Genomic DNA, 5,822 nt, shown 5'->3' on the forward strand with positions numbered 1-5,822 from the left:
TCCAAGCACCTGCAGGTGCAGGAGGGTGGCAGCTCTCACCCCACACACCTGCAGGGAAAGCAGATGGGACACCAGGATGTGCAGGCAACCCAAGCCATGACCTTCCCTTTTTTTTGCTATAAACACTTGCATTTCCAAGCAGCTCCCTGGCTGAGCCCCACCCAGTTTCCAGCACAGGCTGGACAAGCACTGCTGCAGTTTCCTTCAAATAAAAAGAAAAAAGAGCCTTCAAATGGTTTCTGATGTTTGACAGAGCAAGTGAATCATGCCCGTCAAAACCCTCAGTTGTCATTTTCTATCAGGGCTGATCAAGATTCCTGGGTTTTGCTGCAGCTCAGCATTCAGGCAGCAATTTCATGGTGGAAGAGCTGATTTTTAGGGGAGGAAAAAAAAAAACCCAAACAAACCACCACCAACCCAATGACTTACAATAGGCCTCTTGGTGTGTGCATCAGGGGAGAGAGGAAGCAGCCTCTGCAAGGAGAAAATAGACACAAAGAACACATTTCAGAGACCCCTGACTACTTTTTTCAGTAGCCCCCAAAAGCATCCAAGGTTGCAGGAGCCACTGCTCCAAATGACAAAAGGGACATAAAATGTGTGAGAAAGGGACAGGCTACAGGTTCCCCTTCTACAGCAACAGGCAGTGCCTGGGACTCATGGGAAGGCTCAGAGGGGTGATTCTGCTCCTGATCCAAACCCAACCTTCACCTCCCTCCTCTTGCATCCATTAACTTCAGTTATTTGTATCATCAATACAAATAATTGAACATTACTTTCAAATAAAGAAGGGGTCAACCTTGAAAAAGGAAAACCTCGAGTTAGAAATACCCAAAACGTTTTCACCTTTTCTTCAGCAGGGAAACTTCTTCTGCCTTTCTTCCCCTAAAAAGAAAACAGGTTTTATTGTAAATGTCCAGGTTGCAGTGATGTTCCCAAGCCTGTGTCTGTGGCCAAAAAATAATTTTCCAAAGACTGTTTTTTAATTCAGCCCCCACACAAGCTTTCTCCCTGCTTAGCAAAAGGGAATCTTCCTATTTTATAGGAAGAAAGAAAAGATTTTTGCTATTCTAACACAACACTCGTAAATAAATAGAGGGGCCCAGCAATCTTCCCCTTGACAGTCCCTTCAAAGGAGCAGCTCATTTTGACATGAATAAGTTACACATGGGAAAGTAATGAGTTATGTTAATTGAGCTCATCCTTGCAAATTGATATTGCTCCTGCAAATAGACAAAGAAATCTTAAATATGTTTGCATATCATCTGTATGGAGCTCCTATCCAACAGCCACAGGGCCTCACTGCTGACCTCAGGGAGCTGGGGCTGTGATGATGAGCAGTTTGACCTTCATCACTGCAGACTGGAAGGGAGCTGCCCCAGGCCAGCCCCATCACACCACCAGACTCTGACCACAGGAGACCCCAGGCTGAACTTACTCTTTCAAAGTGCATCACTGGATGATGGGACCAGTTTTTTCCCCCCATTCTTCTCCTACCTTCCCTTCCCCAGACCCCATCTCTGTTTCCACCACCCCCTGCAGTGAGTTTTGACCCCCCCCAGAGCCAGGTGGCCCCAGTACAGCCCAGCCTGGTACAGCCCCTGGAAGGCAGCAGCCAGCAACACCCAGCAGAGACATCCCAGTGATGGCACTAAGCAATTCTGAGACCAATTAACAGGGCCTGGACTTTAGGAGGGTGTTTAATTGCAGAAAGCTGAAGGAGTGTGCCTGAGCAGGTGCTGCTGAGCCTGGAGGCACCGAGTGTTGCTGCCAGGGAATGAATTTTCAATCTCTTTGCTAACCCAGCAGCCTCGTGCCCACAAGGCTTTTGCAATAGAGATTTCCACATTGATGTGTGCCCTGTGAAGGGGCCTGAGTCCACATTTATTGTGTCTACTTCTAGTATCAGTGCATAAAACACACCAGAGAATTATTCAGGTGTGTATTCACTTATTACAATGTACATGCATGAAATTATCTAGTATGTCCCCAGGGCTGGGGACAGGGCATTGCAGGGTGTTCCTCTATGTCCTCTCATTACCAAACATCCTCAGAGCACCAGGTCGCATTTTAGTGAAGCCAAGAAAGCTTGTGACACATGGAGGGAGAGCTTTGAGGTACCATCGATCCAGGAGAAAGATTGAGATCAGTAAGTATTTAAATGGAAACAAATGAGTCTGGTGCTGTGACATCCAGTGACCTTTCAGCCAGCCACTTGAATTCCTAGTAAGTAACAAAAAAAAATCATTTGTCCATTCAGTCATTAATGAAGCAATAAATCATTAGGAGAATAATTCTTCCCAAATTGAATTACTCCTTTCAATAATTTTGCTTTTCTTCCTCCTTTCCTTTTCATTCCTTCATTCCCCAAGGAGCTGAGCAGAATCAATGCATTGGAATTAGACTTAACCAGCCTGATGCTGCTCAGTCACTTTTTGACTTCTCTCTTTTCCCTTCTGCTCTCTCAGCTGTCCTTTTTTCTGCAGGCTGTGGTAGAAGAAAATGAAAACAGGGATGTCAAAGCCTCCAGTTTCCCCTGAGGACTGCTCAGTTAGGGTTGGTTTTTCCTTTTTTTTTAATATATTTACCTTCTTATGGAATTAGTCCTTCTGGAAAACAGAGAGCAGGAGCCTGTCTTTGATTTTATCTTAATGAACATTACTGCTCCAGCTTGCAGCCTTTCAAACCTTATCATTCCACAAAGCTGTGCCCAGACGTGCTAGAGAACCACACTGAAACAAGATCTAATCTGCCCAACATTTCTGCACCAGAGCATCATCCCTAATGTGATCTGTACTTGTCTGCAGCTCAACACAAACAAGGAATGTACAAACAAGGAATGTACAAGTGGCAGGTGCAGAAGCAAAATCTCCTCCATGTCCTACAGTGCTACGTGCTCCAAATCTCAGGGACCAAAACCAGCAGGGTTATTTAGGCAGTTATCCCAGGGTAATTTTAGGAAAGGATTTTCTTCTTCCTTCTTCATTTTGTGTTTCCCCCAGAAAACATGTAACATGTGTCAGCTTCTCCCGAAATCTGCACTCTCCTGCAGAGCAGAGGCAAAGCCACAGTAGATTTTCCCCCCCACACAAACTCCATTTGCTCTTCCTTTTTCTCCTGACATTCATGAAGAGGTTAAAAACCATGTTTCACTCCTCATCCTCTGCCCTGACCACCACCAGCTCTCTCAAGCTGTACTTGAAACAAGATAGTTCTTAATTAAGCTCCTCCATCCTGTTTGATATTCATTATACTTTTCATTACTTCTTAACTCCATTGAGTTTTTTACCTTCTTTTTATGCAACTCAGCCTATTCTCCATTCCCCAAATCCTCTGAATCCCTGAATTGCATTTTTCTTATCCTTACTGTTACTGCTTCCATCCTGCCTTGGCCATCATGGCATTTATGGTTTTTGCCCTCCTGGGGCTTAGACTTGTGTGAGTGGGTGTGTCTATGGACCTATAATACAGAATTTGCTGAGCAACATGAACATTGCAATCTGTGGGAGAACAGCAACCTGCATGTTGCCAGAGCAAGCATCAGTGAAATAAGGGAAATTAATTTAGCCCCAAGAAGTAGATAATTACTATTTTGCAGATTAAGAAAGTGGGGCATAAAGAGATTAAGGCCCAAGGCCCCAATCTAGCCAAAACCCAATCATATGCTTAATTTAAAGGAGATTAGGTAGTTCCCTTAAAGCCAGCAGGAACAACCATTGCTTAGAATCAGGCCCACATGGAAATATTCTTCTGAAAAGAGTTGGGATGAGGGGATGGAGGGACACAGCATGGTGAGGAAGGGGTTGTGCAGACACAATTCTAACAAGCCTGGGCTGAAACTCAAGGGCTGAAAGGTCCTAGGAGTAAGAAAAGGGAGACCAGTAGGACTTGGGACCTCCACAGACTTTTGAAAGCCAGTTCAAGGCATCTCAAGGTAAGCAACCAACATAGGCAGAGCCCACTTCTTGAGCAGTTGCACCTACAGCCCCCTCTGAAGTCTCCTTTGGTAGAACAACAGTCAATATCCAGGGTCTGAGCTCACTCTCAGCTCCCAAACTCTTCCAGATGTCACCTCAGTTCTCCTGTCCTCACCCAGCATTTAGCCATCTCACACCCATAGGAGCCACCTCGCCTTCCTGCCCTTTGCTTTTCTTTGAAATCTACTTAACTGGTGATCATTCCTTATTAAACTTCCCCCAGGGACAACTCTAATCCACTGGTTTTTATGCTTGATTAGATTTCAGATGCTCTGAGCCTGCTGTGTCACCAGAGGGGAGATGTGCCACAGCCTGGTGGGATTGAAGTCAGGAGCAGGGCTCAGAGTCAGGGACAGACACCAGGACAGCCCCCATCCTGCCTGTGCCTGAACTGCTAGAGGGCTTGAAAATTAATTGCTGTTACCTACTAATGTGTGTTAAATGCATCAAGGTTCTTGGTTAAGCAGCTTTACAAAATTATATGAGAATTGACATACTCTGGACTGCTGCTCCCTCAGGTTAACCCAGCCCCATTTTTACTGTGAGGTGCTCAATTACAAAGGTTGTGCTGTGCGTGGAAGAGCATGAAAATGTTTTTCCTACCTCCCAGGGCTCTGGAGGGACAGGCAAAACTCCCTCCTCTCTTCCACTCCCACCTGCTTTAGCTGTGGGATGCTGCAGTGCCTGGGACAGGGACTGTCACTCCACACGTCCTTGCTGGAGCTGGGAAAACCAGTCTGCAGGAAAACACCAGTAATTAGAAACCCTGGTCAGTGAGATCTGCTTTTGCTCCTGCCACGAGTCCTCAAAGCACAGGGGGAATGGTCACAGGGTGGGGGCTGAATGTGCCACATCCCACTGCTGGGCCAGGAGCAAAACCCCAGTGGAAAGCAGGAGCACTTTTCCCATCAGGGATGGAAGGGACTGGGGCAGCCTGGTTGGGACTGGGGTGACACTGGGGGGGACAATGGTCCCACTGCCTCACACAAAAGGCTTTTGCACCAGTGATCCAGAAGACCCAAACACCAAATTTTACACATCAGCAACTTACTTGGTGGCCTCTTCCTGATGTTTCACCTGCCATCCTCTGCTTTGGAGCTGGCCTGACATTCTAATGATATTTTATTATCATTCTGGGAACTAATGGAAGCGTGGGCCAGGTATTTCCTCCTCCTACAGAAGAACTGTAGCTGTGGGTGCCACATCCACGGCCTGAGGAAGCCACAAGCAACATTCATACCTGCAAGCACACGTGTCTTCACACACAGCTCCTCAGAGACTGCCCAGGCAGCTGTGGTCCATCTAGCCTGTCATATCTATTTCAAACTAATGTGCAAATGCAGTTTTACATAAAATACCAGAGCAGAAGAGTTATGCCAGTCTTCTGGGAAAGTAATACCCATCCTAATAAAGTGTGTAAATACATATTTATTTGCCAGACTGGAACCAAAGAAGGCTGTTCTGGTCTGCTGGAGAAAAGAGATACACATTTTAAGACTGCCTAGGTACCTAATTACCTTAGAGAGAGAGTGAAATAAATCATCAATGTCATCTTGCTCTCCAGGAAGGAACCATCCTGAGCTCTCCTTTAGCTCCCTTCACTGGCACCAAGTATCCCCAGGCACCTCATGAACCTGCCCAGTGGTAATTAGAGAACCTGGGAGAGAAACCAGTAACAACCAGTATGCACAGTGGTAGGGCAGACCCCTCCTCTGGGCTTTGGAAATGCCTCTGAAAGACACACAGGTCCTGCCCAGCACAGGATATATTTATCACCACTGATGGAAGGAGATGTGACTCTAAGGAGACAAAGTGAAGTGAAGGAGAATTGATTTGGCAAAGATA

At 46.1% G+C, this 5,822-nt stretch overlaps 1 long non-coding RNA gene across 1 annotated transcript; it reads right to left on the reverse strand.

Moving 5' to 3' along the window:
• Positions 1–436: 436 nt before the first annotated feature.
• Positions 437–4,762, reverse strand: LOC127392655 (uncharacterized). The gene is made up of 3 exons (XR_007891311.1): positions 4,581–4,762; positions 847–885; positions 437–474 (listed from the first exon to the last, which is right to left on the reverse strand). It is a non-coding gene; the product is annotated as an uncharacterized LOC127392655 (long non-coding RNA).
• Between the last annotated feature and the right edge of the window lie 1,060 nt (positions 4,763–5,822).

The sequence above is a fragment of the Apus apus genome, chromosome 19, assembly GCF_020740795.1.
Source record: "Apus apus isolate bApuApu2 chromosome 19, bApuApu2.pri.cur, whole genome shotgun sequence".
Lineage (NCBI taxonomy): Eukaryota > Metazoa > Chordata > Aves > Apodiformes > Apodidae > Apus > Apus apus.